The 20185-nt window shown below is 43.0% G+C and overlaps 1 pseudogene; it reads right to left on the bottom strand.

Moving 5' to 3' along the window:
* LOC125463437 (large ribosomal subunit protein uL1-like) overlaps positions 1–19272 on the bottom strand; it is a 32045-nt pseudogene extending 12773 nt beyond the window's left edge.
* Positions 19273–20185: the final 913 nt, after the last annotated feature.

Raw genomic sequence — 20185 nt, 5'->3', positions numbered from 1 at the left:
CCTATATCTTTCACCCCTCAATTTAAAGCTATGCCCCCTTGTGCTTGCCATCACCATCCTAAGAAAAAGGCTCTCCCTATCCACCCTATCTAACTCTCTGATTATCTTATCTGTCTCAATTAAGTCACCTCTCAACCTTCTTCTCTCTAATGAAAACAGCCTCAAGTCCCTCAGCCTTTCCTCGTAAGACCTTCCCTCCATACCAGGCAGCATCCTAGTAAATCTCCTCTGCACCCTTTCCAAAGCTTCCACATCCTTCTTATAATGCGGTGACCAGAACTGTACACATTACTCCAAGTGCAGCCGCACCAGAGTTTTGTACAGCTTCACCATAACCTCTTGGTTCCAGAACTCGATCCCTCTATTAATAAAAGCTAAAACACTGCATGCCATCTTAACAGCCCTGTCAACCTGGGTGGCAACTTTCAAGGATCTACGTACATAAACACCGAGATCTCTCTGCTCATCTACACTACTAAGAATCTTACCATTAGCCCTGTACTTTGCCTTCTGGTCACTCCTACCAAAGTGCATCACCTCACACTTGTCCGCATTAAACTCCATTTGCCACCTCTCAGCCCAGCTCTGCAGCTTATCTCTGTCTCTCTGCAACCTGCACACAGCACACAGAGACATTGATGTAACACCAACAGTGTGTGCTTGTTCAGCAAGTACACTGCACGTTTATTCAACCAAAGGGCTATCTTGAAAACTGGGAGGGGGGGTTAGTCCTCAGTCCAGTCGAGTGTGGGCGCTCTTGGTCAGGGGGCCTTGGTGCCATTAGTCATGAGTACACCCTGTCCCAGGAAGTGACCACCATCCACTTGGATCACTCACAGTCAGGGTGTCTGTCTGACTACAGTCTGAGGTGTGGGTAGTATTCAGTCCTGTAGGGACATCACGAGTAGTCAGGGGATTCATGTACAGGAGAACATGAACGCCAACTGGCTACAAAAAGACATGACCAATACTCGCTCATCTCAATCCACATGGACAAGGAGAGCCACAACTTCAACTGGGACAACACCAAGATCCTGGGACAGGCCAGGCAGAGACAAGCATGAGAATTTCAGGAAGCCTGGCACTCCATGAAGCATGCTATTAATAAACACATTGAACTGGACCCCATATACATTCCACTACGGAGGAAACCCGGAAGTGAGGCAATCCATCGCAAAGGACCCCAGAGTTTAAAAACCAGGTGGGAAAACACACCGATGAAATGCCTGCGGAACAACAAGCCAGCCAATCAATGTCTACACCCACAACCCGAGCTACAGATCTACTCCTAAACCCTAGTCGGGGGATTTGCATCTTGCTGGTCAGGGAGCTGTAAGGACAGTGGTCAGGGTCTGAGTAGTCATGTCCAGGGGTTGCTTGTTGAAGCCGGTCAGAGGTCTGGAGCATATACAGTCCTGGGGCCGTGTTTCCATGGTTTATTGAAGAGTTGCAGAGGCAGCGGGTGGAACCACTGCCAAAAGGATGATTTTGGCAAGAATTTTGATAGGTCCCACATAGGAAGCTTAAAGGCATAAAGAAAGTTGGCATTTTGGATCCAGAGTTAGCTGAGTGTCAGGAAGCGGAGGGTGATGGTTGGAAAGTGTTTTTTCCGACTGGAAATCTGTTTCCAATGGGGTCAGTGTTGGGCCTTTGCTGTTTATGGAATATATCAATGATTGAGACAGTAGGAAGGCTGATTAATAAGTTTGCAGATAATACAAAACATCGCGGGATGGTAAATAATGAGAAGTGTAGCAATACATTACAGGAGGTATAGATGGACTGGTCAGATGGGCTGCTCAGTGGGAAATGAAATTCAATCCAAATAAACTCATGCACATGGGCAGGTCAAACAAGGCAAGAGACTGCACAATGAATGGTAGGGTCCGGGGAAGAACCAACGATCATGAGGAGCTGATGTGCATGTACACCAATCCCTTAAGGTATCAGGACAGGTGGATAAGTGGTTAAGAAAGTATATGGTACACTTCCTTTTAGTAGTCAAGGCCTAGAATTTAAGAACAGTGAGGAAATGCTGGAACTGCACAAAACATTGGTTCAGCCACAGCCAGAGTATTGTGTGAAGTTCTGGAATCCACATTATAGGAGGGATGTGGTAGCATTGGAGAGGGTCCAGAGGGGATTTATCAGGATGTTGCCTGGACTGGAGAGTTTCAGCAATGAAAACAGATTGGACAGACTGGGGTCGTTTTCCTTAAAGTAGTGGAGATTGAGGGGGTCATATATCAAGTTATCATGGGCATAGATAGGATAAACAGGAAAAAAAAGCTTTGCCGTTGTTGGAGGGAACAATGACTGAGGGTATAGATTGAAGGTAAGGGGCAGAGGTTTAGAGGAGATGTTAGGAAATACCTTTTCACCCAGAGGATGGTGGAAACCTGAGGTAGAGGCAGAAACCCTCATAATGTGAAGAAGTGTTCGAATATGCACTTACAATGCCAAGGCATACAAAGCTATAGGGCAAGTTCTGGAAAATGAGATTTGAATTGTTGGGTGGTCATTTTTGATTGTCACTGACTCGATGGGCTGAAGGACCTCTTTCTGTGCGATAAATCTCTATGACTCTATGAGTCTATAAATGCAAGTCTTCTCTTTGGTTAACACTATTTCCACTTGCTCCACACCAGAATGGCAAAGGTGGTCCTTCAGTTATCTTTGGGAACATAAGAACTAGGAGCAGGAGTAGGCCATTTGGCCCCTCAAGCCTGTTTCGCCATTCAATAAGATCATGGCTAATCTTTTTGAGACTCAGCTCCACTTACCTGTTTGCTCATCATGGCCCTTAATTCCTGAACTGCTCAAAAATCCATCTATCTTTGCCTTAAAAACATTCAACGAGGTAGCCTCAATCGCTTCACCGGGCAGGGAATTCAACAGATAAACAACTCTTTGGGTGAAGAAGTTCCTTCTCAACCCAGTCCTAAATCTGCTCCCCCTAATTTTAAGACTAAGCCCCCAAGTTCTAATTTCACCCCCAGTGGAAACAATAAGGGATGTCAAATTGTCATCTCAGATTAGCAGCGAATGATTTTCTGAATTGGATAAGAATGAATCCTCAAGGATGTGATCACTGATGCCTTCGTGGTTTTTAATCCGCTGGTAATGAGGAAGAGATGGCAATCTATTGAGACTCTGTGCATCTGTATCAGCTAGTAATTAATATACTGAATCTGTAGTAATCACTCATTAATTATCATCTATCTAAACAAATTTTCAGTTGAATGGTTTGTTTGAGGCACTGCCATTCCATGACTGCAGTACTCCGTCAACACTGGGTGAGAATAAAAAATCTTTTCTAATCATGGCCGCATTTCATAAGAACCCTCAATCTTTCGGTTTTAAAGTTACTGACACCTCAGACCCCTGAGAATGGGGTGCCAAAGGGCTACTGCTGTGCACGCAGGGAAGGGATTTTAAGTATGGATGAAAAAGATAAGATTTTCTTCATCAAACACATGGTGACACTCATAATTTCAACTGTGACACCTTAACTAATTTGAACTTCAGTTGCTGATGGTGCCAATGTCTGCTCATCATTATTACTGTTAACCCGGCTGAGTTCCAATCTCCACTCCAAACCCGCAACCCATATTCCGGACTGATATTTTCATGCAGGGTCTCCCAAACTGTGGGTCTTGGCCCCCAGTCAGGTCACCAGCAGATATTTTTCAGTGGTGAGCTGGATGCAGCAGTGGCCGTCATGGAGCTAAGTGCTAATAAGTTGCAAGGTCCCTTTATGGCTTGCAGATCTTCTAATAGTGACTAAATTGATCTGTGTTGCAGGCTTGAACACTGCCTTTAAAAACATACCAAGGATAGTCGGTGTTTTATACTTAAAACATCCTGTGTATTAAACAGTATTTCCCTCTGATCTCTTGCTGGTCTCTTAACCATTGCTCCCCATTCTCAGAGGTCTGAGGTGACAGTCACTTTAAAACCAAAATGGGGCCACGATTAGAAAAGATGTTTTGATCTCATGAGGTGTTGACGGGGCACTGCAGCCATGGAATAGCAGTCCCTCAGACAAACCATTCAGCTGAAAATCTATCTATTTGTTTAGATGGATGATAATGATTTCATGATACTACTTGAAGAAGAGAGAAGCATTCTCCCAATGTACTATTCAACAATTTGTCTTAGCTTCCCGATTAATTGTAGTTGTGTAAAACTTGTGCAAGGTTGTCTAACAACCTTGCGCTGATGCCTCAGACCTGCACATTACTAAATGTAAATAACACAGCGTGGGCAACATTAAAACTTGACTACACAACAATACATTAGAACGCTGGAAGGAATGGAAAAGCACATGGGCATGAATACACAAAGAAGATAAATTAGTCCTTATTATAACTGTGAGATCAGAGTCTGGTATATTTATGATTGCTACCTACAGAAATATTGAGTATTGACATATAATAAATAGCTTGACTTTAAAGTCTAAGCCTAAAAATAGTTAGCACATTGCCTTCTCCTCAACCAATCTGTCTTGAGCTCAAACTGATAGTGTGGCATTGAACCACATAACAGAAGACACCCTCCTTTGATTTCTGTGATCTTGCTGTTTTAAACTGGCTCCACATTTATCCACATTACAGCAACGATTGATCTTCAAAGGCACTTCATTGGCTATGTTCTGTAGTTGTCAAAAATGGACTTTTATTGTTTAATTGCGCCAATTTACAGAATTAAAAATTTGAAATTTTGTGCACTTTACAGACAAAGTAATGTAAAATACTTGCAACATCATACTATGTTACAATCACATCATTGTAGAATTTGTTGCAATCCATAACATTAACATTCCTCATGAGATGTCCTATTGATGTGAAATTATTGTTGTTTCAAGAACACTGGGAAACAATCGTATAGAATTGGGTTGTCTGTTCATGCCCCTCTCTAATGAAGTAAGTTAGATTTCTGCAGCTGTCTATTTATCGGCAAGGAGCTCCCTGCTTTTTATCCTGTAATGTTCAGTGAGACCCCTCATGTTAGCCATCTGGATAGCCAGCTGTCCTATATGGTTAGCTGCTTTGCATCCTTTCACACTGTAACATTGAAAGCTGCAGCTCAGCGGCAGCACAGTTACCTCTGAGTTCAAAGTTCTTGATTTCAAGACACTCTAGGGAATTGAGCTGAAAACATAGACTAACAATCCATTGAAGGAATGTTATACTATCATCTGAAGCTGCCTTCCAGCTGAGGTGTGTTAAAGCAGGCCATATCTGTCCTCTCAGGGGAATGTAAAACATCCCAGAGCACTCGCTTCCTGAGGACCAAGGAAAATTCACACCATTGTCCCGCCCAGTTTTTTCTCTTTCAAATATCACGCAGATCAAATGGCCTTTATGGGATATTGCTGTGTGTGCAGCCTTTGTGCAATTTGCTGCTACATTTCCAAATGTCATATCATGACTACATTTTTAAAAATTACTTCATTGGTTGTAAAATGATTCAGGAGATCCACGGATTGTGAAACATGGTTTGTCTTTCTTTCTTTTCTCCAATCCTCAACTACTGTTAAAAAAAAACATACTTTTAGCCATACTTTGCCAGAGTCAGCATGTTAGCTCATCAGTTGTTAGAGGTCTCAGTGCTTACACTAATTTTCCAATTGTCTCTATGTATTAAGTCTCACAGCTGGACACACCACCTGTTCCAGTGTCTACATCCTGTGTCACAAATGACATCTGTGTTAGTTGAGACTCAGTTGTCATCATTTCTTAAACTCCCACTCCCAACCTCCTTTTCCTTACAGATTTTTTCATCTGTGGAAACAACTTATATCACAGCTGAGAGCTCAATTGAGGTAATGTTTCCAGTCATTCATAATTACATGGAGAAGTAGCAAAAATAATAGAAAGGACAGAGAAAAATAAGCATCAATAAATTAGACTCTTGACATTATCAGGGTTCATAGATCAAATATATTAGTGTTTGTAAAATGGGATATTCTCAAATCCTGCCACTTTGCTACAAGAACAACATCTCATATATAGCACCTTTCATGTAATGTACCATCCTAAAGGACCACACAAGAGTATTAGGAAACAAGGTGTGACAGCAAGCCAGATATTAGGTCTCATGACACAAGGTTATATCTAAAAATGTTTTCAGAAGTGTCTTAAAGAAAGAAAGGGAGGTCAAGAGCTCTGTAAAGGATATCTAAGATCCCAGGCAGCCATAACCACCAACGATGAAGTATTTTAAGTTGCTGAGTAGCTTTGGGTTTTGTAGCTGGCATTCACTGTGAGATCAGTCTATGGCTAACAAGTTGCAAAGTTTGAAACAATTTTGTGAAAGAATGGGTGAGCGAATCAGACCTGTTCTTGAGTAACTGCTGGCCAATAGCATATCAGAGTAACGACAATAATTAGGGCGATCTGAGCAATTTTAGTGTCTTTGAGATTCAGCTCCATCACATGCACCCGGTGTTCAAATACATGGAAAATAGATATGAAAATAGTTTTTAAAGATCAAAGCTTGAGCCGAGGTGGCATATCAGTTTCTGAACACTGTACAGATAATTCTTAGATAATGGGAACTGCAGATGCTGGAGAATTCCAAGATAATAAAATGTGAGGCTGGATGAACACAGCAGGCCTAGCAGCATCTCAGGAGCTCAGATAATTCTTAACTCATTTAGCAATTGGATTGACGTGTGCATGTGTACATTAGCAGGATCACAAATTTCAATTTGGGCTGTCCAGTGCTGACAGAGTGCTGCATTTTTGGAGGTGCTAACATTCAGATGAAACATTAAACCAAGGTCCCAGTGGTTTGCTATGACAGAGCTAAAGGATCTCACAATACTCTACAAAGACCAGGAGTGGTTATCCCCAGCGTTAAGGCCAATGTTTATCCCTCGATCAACGTCATTCTTTTGTCATTACTATAGTGTTATTTATCTGGAGGCTTGATGAGTGTAAAATTAACAGCTGATTTTCCAGTAAATTAATTCCAGTAAATAAAGACCTTTAAACTGGACAGGGGTTGTGAAAAGTATTCTATAATTGCAAATGTTCTTTTTAACTTAAGTGAAGCTGCTTCTCTTATTTTATGACCCTGTAACAAGAAAATTATGTTTAATGTAGCCTTCAAGACTGTTATAGCTTTTGTAAGATTTTATAAGCCAGATTCTCATCTCAGGCCAATTGTCTACCATCAGCATTCCTCAAAGTGGAATAAATAACATCATGAATGAACACTGTTGTACTTACTATGATGCTGCCAACTGCAACAACAAAGGGCCCTGGGGCAGGAAGATTTGTTGATGTCATAGGGCCAAATATTAGCAGGTTCTGAGCAATGCGGGCTATGGCAAGATGAGTGGTAGGATCAGGTGAGATGCTTGGCTAGGCCCATCTTGACATTGAGGTCAGAAGTGGAGATATTCATTGATGAGTGCACAATGTGAAGTACGATTCATGACTCCTCAGATACTGAAGCAGTCTGCATTCAAATGCAATGAGGTCTGAGCAATATCCAGGCTTGGGCTGACAAGTGATAAGTAGCATTCACACCACACAAATGCCAAGCAATGACCATCACCAACAAAAGACAATCTGACCACCACCCAGTTGACATTCAATATTGCTACCATCAATGAATCCCCCACTATCAATATCCTGAAGGTTACCAATGTCTCGAAATTCAACTGGACTCACCACTTCAAAAACAGTTCAGAGTCTAAGAATACTACGGTGAGGAACTCACCTCCTGACTCCCCAAAGCCTGTCCATCATCTACTTGCCTGAATGGGTGCAGCTCCAACAACACTCGTGAGGCTTGACGTCATCTGGGACAAAGCAGCCTGCGTGATTAGCACCCGATCCAGAAGCATTCACTCCATCCACCACCTATACTCAATAGCAGCAGTGTGTACCACCTACAAGATGCACTGTAGAAATTTGCCAAAGTTTCTCAGACAGCACCTTCCAAACCCATGACTACTTCCATCTAGAAGGACAAGGGCAGTAGATACACTGGAATACCACCATCTGCAAATTCCCCTCCAAGCCACACACTATCCTGACTTGGAAATATATCACTTTTCCTTCAAAGTTTCTGGATCAAAGTCCTGGAATTCCCTCCCTAAGGCTACTGTGGGTCTACCTACAGCACGTGGACTGCAGCAGCTCAAGAAGGCAGCTCACCACCACCTTCTCAAGACCTACTGGAGGCTGGCAATAAATGTTGGCCAGCCAGCGATGCCCACGTCCCATGAATAAATAAAAAAAAACCTCACTGTATCTTTTTCACTTTTAGTGAGATTCTCACTAGGCAGCGAGTTCCCAATTGATTCCCTCATTGCTTGTTGAACAGCCCCACTATCCCACAGTTGGAGAAATTATAAACTTGCCAGTCGCTGTTAGGAAGACTGGACATGAAACCCAGAACACATTCTTTAAGGGTTCAATTCACTGTTTGTTCCAGAAATTGTCCATGTTAGATACTGGTCACCAAGATCTCAGGCATGTTCCACAGGCATCAGCCACATCCACGGACATTGGCATCTGACATGTGCCAGCCACAAGAACCATCATGGCACATCTCCAATCCATTTACATGGCATTTCTGCACTTCAATACTGTACCTTGGGTTGCATTAGTAATTACCTTTGTAATGCTGCAGTAAGGATACTGTCGGCTCAGGGACACACACTCAGCTCATGGGCTGGACCCAGCTGTATCTCTCATATCACAACAAGTCTACTTCATATCAAAAATCGACATCCCCAAGCTATCCGAGCTGAGAATTTCAATAAACTTCTGCTATCGGTTTCCTACAATTAAAATTATAAATAGAATGAACTTTATTATCACATACACTCAAACAGTACAGTGAAAAATGCACAAGATGCCGCTTATGGCACTATCTTAGGTACAAACATCCCTAGGTACATCTTCTTCAGTTACAGTTCACGGAAAAATAGAGAATTAAAAGGTCCATCATTTTAGATTTTTGGAATATATAATGAAATGGACAAAGAAAAAGCCCACACTGAGACTATGCCAAGCCGAGACACCGCCATGTACTGCTGGAAGACCACTATGCCATGCTGAGAGACTGCCATGCTGGACCGCCAAGAGATTGCCACACTGTCCCGAGAGACTGCCACGCCAGATCACTACAGCATACGCTCCTAGCCTGATCTCACACTTCATTGCAAGCAAGGGAGTATTACATCCTGGCTCCCAATCTAAAACCATTAATTTACAACTAAAGCCATTTCCTAACTCCAAAGGAGTTGTATAAATTTGATTTTGAACCAGCAACCCTCTAAGAGACAGTTCGGGATACAATAGCTGAATATTGCGAGATGGTTAAATCCGCTTCAAATCTGAGGCTGCCCAAGGAAGAGCCATTAATATATTACTCAGCACCTTGAAAATGTGAGCAAATGCTGAATTTCAGTTTTTAAACAGTCAAGAAATGAATAGCAGATTGGTGAAAGTGAGTATGAGACTATCAGATTTTCATAGCCTTTCCTGTTGCCAAATGCCGTTTGAAATGGAAGAATGGAAGAAACTATGTCTTTTGTACTTGATCTAGATTGTACCTGACTCCAGTTCCACACTAATGCAGTCAACTTTCATTTCCCCAACTGGTAATGCAACAGCAACAACAATTTACATTAGCATAGTTCTTTTGTACACTGTAAGATGCCCCATGCAGCTTCACTAGAATTTGACCCCGAGCCATTTCAAGAGACAGGACAGGACTAAGGCTCAGTCAAAGACATAGGTTTTAAGGAATGCCTTGGATGACGAAGAGATGTTTCTTAACTGAGGGAATATTACAGATCTTAGCACCTTTCGAGCTGCAAGCCGCGGCAAGAAAATTCAGAGCAAAGGACGTGAAGGATGACCGAGACGCTGGGTGCTAGACATGCAATTGATAAACAACCCATCACCACCTTCTAACCCTGCTACAATTGGGCAATAAATGCCAGCCTTGCCAGAAACACCCATAACATGAGAGTGAACTTTGAAGGAAGACCCAGTGCCACAGAAAATCCTTTGTTTTTTGACAGCGTCGGGAGCAACAGCAACTTCCAAGATTGCTCATTGCTTAGGCTGACTCTCAGATTTATTGCCACGCAGTGAATCCAAATAGGTAATTTGTAAAGGTCAAGGTGACATGCTGAGACTGCACCAGTCTGTTTACTTTATCAGTGCAGGCACTGACTTCAATGGCGCACCATGACCTGAAACAGGCTCACACTGTGGTTTAAATATCAGCAACGTGACGAAGTATGCATGTTCCCCCTCATCAATCACGGCCACAGGAAACAGACTCTGCTGATTCCAAACAACGCTTTAACTGAGTTTGGTCTCTTGGGAGATTCACTGAAATTGCCAGCGTTTTATTGAGGACCCTAACAGTCTCCTCAGAGCAAAGCCTGGCTACACAGCACATGCACAGAGTTGACAAACAATTGCCTCTTTCTAAAAGTGAATTGAAATAGGCCTTTGAGAATGAGGACTCAGTTTAAATGATTGGATGTAGAACAAAGGGCAGAGGTCAAAGTTCAAAGGTGATTGTTCAACTTTACAATGAAAACGGCACATCCTTCCTTACTATATATACTTTAAAAGTATTTGTTTTCCCAAGTACTAAGGCCGGCATCTGAATAAATAGTTTTCAGGAATTCCTTCATTTCAACCAAACTGGACCTTCTAGATTTTTTTTGTTTCAACACAAAGAGATGGGGAAAGGATCTTCCCAATGGGAGAATTGTTATGCTTAATTGGGAGTGATTTTATTTGGAAAGTTACAAAGTCAGACTTTTAAAAGGAAGAAAATCACAAAAATAGTCTTTTTCTTTAATCAAAGCACCAAGGTTACTTTGGAAAAATACAATGAGAACTGGTTGTCACATTAACAAAGCTAGTTGTATTGCAGTAGCATCAGTGGACTTAGTTTATCATAGATCATAGAATTCCTACAATGAGGAAACAGGCCCCTCAGCCCAACAAGTCCACACCTAACCCAAACCCTAAACACCCAGACCCATCTTCCTTTCACCCACCTAATCTACGCATCCCTGGACACTATGAGCAATTTAGCATGGCCAACCCACCTAGCCTGCACACCTTTGGACTGTGGGAGGAAACCGGGGCACCCGGGCGGAAACCCGTGCAGACACGGAGAGAATGTGCAAACTACTGTGAGAGTTCTGGGCTTATGGATTCAAATCCTGCTGACGCTGTTTGAGCATGTATTTTAAAAAAAACCTAGTCTAATGGTAACCCTTTCCAATCGTCCTTAATACATATTGGTTTGACTAATGTCCTTTAGGGAAGAGAAATCTGCTACCTCTATACGGTCTGGCCTAACCAACATGAATGAAGCAAAAGAAAGACTCTTTATTTAGCAGTTCTATGGATCCTGCACACAATATGGAGGTAAAAGGTAAACATTACAGCAGCAAATTATGGGATTTCTGTCAATTTATAGCCTAGAACATAAATCCAATCCTATAGTTGATGGACATGGCCCTCCTTCTGTTTGAAATTGGAAGTTCATGTCTGTGTGGGCACAACATAAATGGCTAATCAGGATGATTGCTGACAATTCTGAGAGGGGCTAACATCATCATGGATCTGGAGTAGAGCAGCCTCCTATTTCCCTCAACTCACCAGAGGAGATCAGGCTTGCAGATGAAATTTCTTACATCACTCTGGATCAATGCCATTGGGCCCTAGTAAGGCTAGTGTAAAACCTTACGTCAGCACTCAGCTTCCCAGGGGGTCTCCAGAACTCCCAGCGGCATGAAAATAAATCAATCCCTGTGGTGTTTTCTGAGTTGAATTGCATTGGCTTTATTGTAACATGTACTCAAACGCACTCAAGTACTACCTTTCTTGACCATGGGCTATCCTAAAGTGCTTGGCAGCCAATTCTACACTTTGAAAAGATTAGTCACTTTCGTAAAGTAGGAGAATGCAACAAGCAATTTGTGTATAGCAAGAGGTAACAGTAAAAACTTTACAAGTTGCCCCTTCCGGCACCATCTTATGTACAAGGTGCCTTGGTACAGATTCTTCAGTACAACTTCTTCGGAAGAATTGCAGAAGCTGTGCATCGATGTTCGAACCCAGGGCTGAAACAATTGTAAGAGATTCAGGGTCTGGTCTGACCTTCATTGTCAGCCAGGGATAGTCAATTTAATACACCATCCTCAGTCTCCAAGCTTTTGGATCTGAAGCAAATAGCAATGCCTTAATTAATCAGCAAAGCTGTTGATAACAACGTATTGTTATATGTCGAGGGAAATAGACAGTGGGTTGTGTCCCTGCCTCTAAGACACAGGTTCTGGGTTCAAGTCAATTCCAGACTTGATGGCCAACGTAGGTGTGATCATAACATAGTCAAATAGGTGGAGTATCACTTTGTAAATCCTTGCAACATACACTAGAAGTGAGAGAGATTCCTAGTCACCTCTGAAGGAAAGAAAATTGAAGCCTCTACCATTACGGCTCACAACACTTCTGAAGTGGAATTGCATGCTACATGGTAAATTTAGAGTTTAGGGCCTAGAGTTAGACAGCACGGAAATGCATCCTTTGGTCCAATTTGTCTGTGACAACCACATATCCGAAACTAATTTAGTCCTATTTGCAAACATTTGGACTATACCCCTTTAAACTCTTCTTATTTATGTACCCATAAATGCCAATTAAATGCTGTAATTGTACTCATCTCCACTACTTCCTTTGGCAGCTCATTCCGTACACGCTCCACCCTCTGTGTGAAAAAATTGCCATCTGGTCCCTTTTAAATCTTTCCCCTTTCAACTTAAACCTACGCCTTTTAATTTTGGACATCTACCATTCTAGGAAAAAAATCTATTCATGCGCCTTCAAGTTTTATAAACTTCCATAAGGAATTAGGAAAGTTCAGTTTTAAGGAGCCCCAATATTCAAGAGTGCCTGCTTTTGGCTCTTAACATACCATTTCCTTTACTCTCCACCACTATCAATGTTGTTGAAATTCTCATTCTCTCAGCATTAAACTATGCTATCATCCTTTGGCTCATCTTCAACAAGTTCACATTTGTGCATTTAATCCAATCTTACTCTGCGTTTCTGGACACATTAAAAACAATACAATCAAGTAGCACCTTTCTTGACCCTGAGCTACCCCGTAGTGCTTGACAGCCTTTGCAAAGACTGGTTACTTTCATAAAGTAGGATTTTGCATCAGTCAATTTGTGTGTAGCAAGATCCCAGTTTTAACAGATGGTTAACCAATTAAAATGTTGCTATGATAACAAAGTGTGAAGCTGGATGAACACAGCAGGCCAAGCAGCAGCTCAGGAGCACAAAAGTTGACGTTTCGGGCCTAGACCCTTCATCAGAGAGGGGGATGGGGAGAGGGTTCTGGAATAAATAGGGAGAGAGGGGGAGGCGGACCGTAGATGGAGAAAGAAGAAGATAGGTGGAGAGGAGAGTATAGGTGGGGAGGTAGGGAGGGGATAGGTCAGTCCAGGGAAGATGGACAGGTCAAGGAGGTGGGATGAGGTTAGTAGGTAGGAAATGGAGGTGCGGCTTGAGGTGGGAGGAAGGGATGGATGAGAGGAAGAACAGGCTAGGGACGCAGAGACAGGCTGGGCTGGTTTTGGGATGCAGTGGGGGGAGGGGATGAACTGGGCTGGTTATGTGATGCAGTGGGGGGAGGGGACGAACTGGGCTGGTTACCGCATCCTAAAACCAGCCCAGCTCATCCCCTCCCCCCACTGCATCCCAAAACCAGCCCAGCCTGTCTCTGCCTCCCTAACCTGTTCTTCCTCCCACCTATCCCTTCCTCCCACCGCACGCCGTACCTCCATTTCCTACCTACCACCTCATCCCACCTCCTTGACCTGTCTGTCTTCCCTGGACTGACCTATCCCCCTCCCTAACTTCCCACCTATACTCTCCTCTCCATCTATCTTGTTTTCTCTCCATCTTCGGTCCGCCTCCCCCTCTCTCCTTATTTATTCCAGAACCCTCTCCCCATCCCCCTCTCTGATGAAGGGTCTAGGCCCGAAACGTCAGCTTTTGTGCTCCTGAGATGCTGCTTGGCCTGCTGTGTTCATCCAGCTCCACACTTTGTTATCTTAGATTCTCCAGCATCTGCAGTTCCCATTGTCTCTGATAAAATGTTGCTATGATATTCTTGATATTGGCATTGAGAATAACAGTCAGCCCCGACTCTGGGAGGGCAGACATAGCCTCAGTTTATTGTGTTAATGCAGGCCTTTCTCAATGAGTAAAACAAGCCAGGAGTGCTCCTTCTATGGAAATTGACCTCAGGAATCTTCCTGTTTATGTGACCTGCCTTCTTGAAAACTCAGCATTTAGGATATAAACAGGTTGAATGTTTCCATGCCAACTTCACAGGTTGCAACATAGCGTTTTTCACCTTTTTAATCATTGGTACCAATAATTCAAGTTGGTTCCAGGCTTCGTAAAATTGCTACAGAACAATTGTTTCTCCTCTTGAAAGTTTAAACGGATTTTATGGTGTAATTTAACAACAGCGCACTAAAATGAGATTAATCACTGGAGGACGGCTCTCATTGCATTTCAAGTTGTAACCATGATTTCTTTATTCTTATCATGTTGATCTGGATGGGGCTGATGTTGAAATGCCTATTCCCCGGTAGAGACCTGCCCTGGGAGTGTTTAAAGGGGACGGGGTAGAAAGAACTTTACTTTTAGTTTTAAAAAAAGTAGCGGAAGTTTCACATTCAATTTTTTTAAAAAGTAGAGCATACGTTACACCATATCTAACAATGTGCCGTACCTGTCCTGAGGGTGTTTGATAGGGACAGTGAAGGGGATCTTCATGTTTAGTTTAAAAGAAGAGAAGGGGGCGTTTGAGATTTAAAACAAAGGCCAGAGCTTTCAGTTTAATGGAGTAGTTTACTTTGTATCCAACTGCGTTCTGTACCTTTCTGGGAGTGTTTGATGGGACCAATGTTGAGGAGGCGTTACTTTCATTTTAAAGGTTGAGTCTAGAACTTAAGGCATTCACTGTGATTCAATTACTTAGGTTCAGGATCAAGATATGGAGACCTTTCTTCACTGTTTGCAATTCTCTGTCCTGGGGGATGGGGGCTACAAATGCGCAGCTGTTGAGTGCAGTCAAGAATGAGTAGAATTTCAGTCATCGAGGATTAAGGGATGTGAAAATAAGGCAGGAAAGTGGAGAGACATAAAAGTTTAACCATGATTTTGTTGAACGGCAAATGTGACTCAAGGGGCTGAATAGCCTCTGGCCCCATTCCTTTTGTTCTTTTTAATGTGCAGAAAATTTACCATCAGGTTCTCCTCCTGGGTTGTTAGAAACATTTTCAATTTACCCCTGTGCCTGACTGATAAACCATCACCAAGCAATTAAATCCTGATGAAAGGCAAATTCTCAAATGCAATCTTGTTAGTAAAGAGCAGGCCTGTTTTTGCTGAGTGATTCACACAATAAAGCTCTGTTGAACAATCTGTCCAATTGACCGCACAGCAAAGCAAATATTTGTTCGTCTGGAATGTCGGGTATTTAATAAAAAAATTGTCGAAAGAACTTGGATTGTCGCTGAAGAGAATTTATTTTCCACCATGAGTTATTCCGAAATGGAAATCAGCCTCTGGAACACTTTTGAAAGGGAATAGCTTCTGAAAGAGAAAGTTTGCACACTCTCCCTGTTTCTGCGTGGGTTTCCTCTGTGTGCTGTAGTTACTTCCCACAACCTAAAGATGTGCAGTTAGGTGGATTGGCAGTGCCAAATTGCCCACAGTGTCTAAAGATATGTAAATTAGGTGGATTAGCCATGGCAAATCAGGGCTTACAGTGAAAGCGTAGGGGGCTAGTTCTGAGCAGGATGCTTCTCAAAGGGTCTGCGCAAGCTCACTGGGTCAAATGGCATCTTTCCATGCTGTAGGGATTCAATGCTTTGATGACCTGACTAAATACTGGAAGAGAAGATAACTTCAGGACTATGAGGAAAGAGTAGGAGTTGGAGTTCTGGGAGTGACACAAAGGGTCTCCTGTGTTGTATGGATTCTACGACAACAGATTGATCTGTCTGAATATTTCCTTGACATATAGGTTACAATCATTACCTTCATCCTGTCAATGTCACACAGCAGGCAGGTCCTTCGACATATCCATGAGCTAAGTGTATTGCACAACTGTTGCTGAATGTTCAAGAATTAAAGTAAGTTCGAAAGTTACGTGTGAAGGTGAAAATGAGAAGCAAAAACAGGAGTTGCTCGAAAAGCTCAGCAGGTCTGGCAGCATCTGTGAAGAAAAATCAGAGTTAACATTTCAGGTCCGGGGACCCTTCCACAGATCAGTTCTGAGGAAGGGCCACTGGACACAAAACCTTAGCTCTGTAGGGAGAGATCAGAGTTAACGTTTTAGGTTGAATGGCTCTCCCTCAGAACCCGACCTGAAATGTTAACTCTGATTTCTCTTCACAGATGTTGCCAGACCTGCTGAGCTTTTCCAGCAACTTCTGTTGCCGTCCCTGATTTCCAGCACCTGCAGTTCTTTTGGTTTTCATAAGGCAAAAATGAGATCAGTCTTTACCATTGTGACAATCCTGGAATGCTTTATTATTCTCATCCTGAAGTGAAAGGTTTGAATCTTGAACTCAGATTCCGCAGCTCTGATGGTTTGTGTACTCACATGGACAGGTACATCTCGAAAAGGAACCTAATGGGTGCAGGTACATAATTCTCTGAAGTTTCTGTCATAAACAGAAAGGGGGTTAACAAGGCATTTGGCAGGCTTGTCTTCATTGCTCAGTCCTTTGAATATAGGAGTTGGGAAGCCATGTTGAAGTTGTGCAGGACATTGGTGAGGCCTCTTCTGGAATATTCCATCCACTTTGGGTCAACTAGTTGTAGGAAGGGTATTATTAAGCTGGAGGTGGTTCAGAAGAGATTTACCAGGACATTGCTGGGTATGGAAGGCTTGAATTATAGAGAAAGCCTGGATTATCTGGGACATTTTTCACCGAAGTGCGGGAGATTGAGAAGCAATCTGATAGAAGTTTATAAAATAATGAGGGGTATAGATAGAGTTAATAGTAGCTGTCTTTTTCCTAGGCTGGGGTTTTCAAGACTAGTGGACACATTTTTAAGGTGAGAGGAGAGGGATTTAAAAAAGAGATGACAGGCAAATTTTTTTACACAGATTTTGGCTCACATGTGGAATGAACTTCCCAAGAAAGTGGTGGATGTGGTTACAATTACAGTGTTTAAAAGAAATTTGGATAGGTATATGAATAGGAAAGGTTTGGAGGGATATGGGCCCGGAGCAGGCAGGTAGGTCTCGTTTAGTTTGGGGTTGTGTTCAGCATGGACTGGTTGGACTGAAGTGTCTGTTTCCATGCTGTAAGACTCTATGACTCAATGTCTGTCTCCTGAATACAGAGGGAGATGTTGACTTTAAGGCTCAGCATCACAGAATTGTGATGGTGGAGCAGGAGGCCATTCCACCCATCATGATTGTAATGGCTCTATTACTTCATGCCTGCCCTTGCACTCCATTCTCATCCAATAAACCATCCAATACCCTTCTGAATGCCTCAATGAAACCGGCCTCCTCCACATTTCTAGGCAATGCATTCCATCTCTGAACTACTCGCTGGGTGAAAAAGGTTTTCTTCCCAACAGCCTTGCTTGGTACACATCACGTTAAATCCATGCCCCCTTGTTATTTTTTTAATTCTTTTATGACCAGGAATAGCTCCTTCCTATCTACTCAGTCAAGCTTTCTCACCATTTTGAAAACCCTAATCAAACATCCATCTTCTCTCAAAACAGAACAATTCCAACTTCTTCAATTGCAGCAATAAAGTATTCTCCTCATCTCCATAGCATCCCAACAAACCCAATTCTTTCTCCCAATTATTTTATGAAAACTCTGACACCATTTGCCATGGAGGCTCAGTGATTAGCACTGCTGTCTCACAGCTCCAGGGATCCTAGGTTTGATTCCACCCTCAGGCAACTGTTGTGTGAACTTTGCACATTTGCCATGAGTCTGCATTGGTTTTCATCAATTTCATCCCACAGTCCAAAGATGTGTAGGTTAGGGTGGATTGGCCATGTGAAATGCAGGGCTAGAGTGGGTCTGGGTGAGATGGTCTTCGGAGGGAGAGTGTGGGCTCGATGGGGCTGAATAGCCTGCTTCCACATGGCAGGGATTCTATGAATCATTGGTTTTGCTTTGAGCCAATCAGAGGACAAGTCTAAAGGGGCAGGAACAGAACAGGTTCTGGCAGAGATTGAAGGATCCTTTCCTTCACTTTTATGGTGTTGTAGATTATAGTTCTTGGCAGCTTTTCCCCATGCAGAAATCTGGATGCCCCCAGTTGTCTATTGGTTGCGAAGGCATGGCTGTTTCCAGATGGTTTCCTCATGATGTTCAGGTGATTCTCCCGAGACCTTCACACACAGGGCTGCTCATGCCTTTCAAACTTCACAAATTAGAAATGGTTGCTGTCCCAAACTGCCAAATCATGCATCCTTATTGGGAGTAAGTTCATGTCTGGAGCACATAACCATTTATTATCTTCCAGCTAAGGTAGTTAATGCTTTATCTATCTCAGATGTTAACTTGAATGGCTATCATTCTGTCAGAATTCTGGGCAGAACTTCTACAACCACCTCTGAGGGAAGTCAATTAATTTCTGTTCACCTTTGGAAGTGTTCAGCAAATTTTAAACCTTCTCCTGTGATTCTCCTTGAGATATGTCCAGTCTGTGTCCAACATCAGTTGAGTACACGAACGAAAGTCATGTGTGAAATAACTCCACACAGACCAGTGTCCCGTCACCAAGTCACCTTTTAGTTACACATTGAGAGTCATTGACTCTAGCACGGCCTCTTCAGAGTTAGCTCTCAGACTGTCAGTGTCTCTGTTCCTCCTGTTTATTTCCATCAGCCAGGGCTCCCTGATTTGACCAGGCTAATAGTCATAATCAAGGATCTCATATTCTATGAGGTCCACCTGGCTAACCTCTTTATAATCAATACATCCCTCCCCCTCCAAGAGTCCAAGAACATTGATCAGCCCCTTCTCCTGGAGAGCTCCTGGACCATTTTAGCACTGGGTCAGGTTCCTCTAACTCAGCATCTATTGTGAATGGCATGCAATGCACTGGAGCTCACCTTTTGCACCAAGAGTGCCCCGCTGGAATTTCACTTTCTTCTTCCAGCGGCAAGGCATTGAAATGGTTACTTCAATCATGTCCATCTCTGAATCGGAGGACTATTCAGTGCTTGATGGAGAAGGTGAAGCCATGGCGGCCTTTCTGACTATTCTGAGGAGCAGTGCACATTTTGCTCCCTCACTGTTTGCAACATTGCAGCTTCCATTTGGTCCACGTGCTTGTTCAGGACTGTCACGCCTGCCCAAGATTTAAATGTCTCTGGTCCTGACCTTGTATCGACCCAAACAGGGCCATTCCTGTCATTCCTACACAATACTTTGTTCCCCAAATCAAATTATCTCTCTCTTGCTTTGGCAGAGTCTAGCATCCAGCATTGGCTTCCTGAGGACATACAACCCCAGGTCCAGGAAGATCAGATTTTACCTGGTACGGAATTTTTTCCCCATGAGCAAATCTGCCAGTTCCATCCCTGTAGTTGTGTGTGGGGTGGTCCTATAATCCAATAGGAACTGTGGTGGTGAGGCTTTAGGCTATTTCATCAAACCAGCCTTTAAAGTTTGGATTGATCAATCTGCCAGACCATTGGATGATGGTTACTATGGAGCTGTCCTTATATGCCAAATCCCATTCAACTTTAGGAAATGCCCAAGTACCTTCTGGTAAATGATGGCTCATTATCTGTGACCAACATTTCTGGCAGTCCGTGTAAAAGGTGTGCGTGTTTTTTCTATCGTTGTCCCTGTGTTTGATGAATGAACTCGATGCATATTTAGTCAGTTTTGAGTGGGCATCCGCAATGCCTACGAATATTGAGCCCTTCAAAGGGCCTACATGGTTGGCGTGCACCTGAGTCCAACTTTACCTGGCCATTCCCCACAGAAGTGGTGAAGATGTTGACAGTAGTTGCTGTCCTTTTTGGCGCTCTGGGCACTGCCCCGTCAGAATGGCTATGTCTGCATCCAGGCCCAGCCACCAGATATAACTTCATCTTCAGTT

This window comes from Stegostoma tigrinum, chromosome 25, assembly GCF_030684315.1.
Source record: "Stegostoma tigrinum isolate sSteTig4 chromosome 25, sSteTig4.hap1, whole genome shotgun sequence".
Classification (NCBI taxonomy): domain Eukaryota; kingdom Metazoa; phylum Chordata; class Chondrichthyes; order Orectolobiformes; family Stegostomatidae; genus Stegostoma; species Stegostoma tigrinum.
Note: the sequence above shows the minus strand (reverse complement) of the source record. Positions and strands in the feature narration are given on the sequence as shown.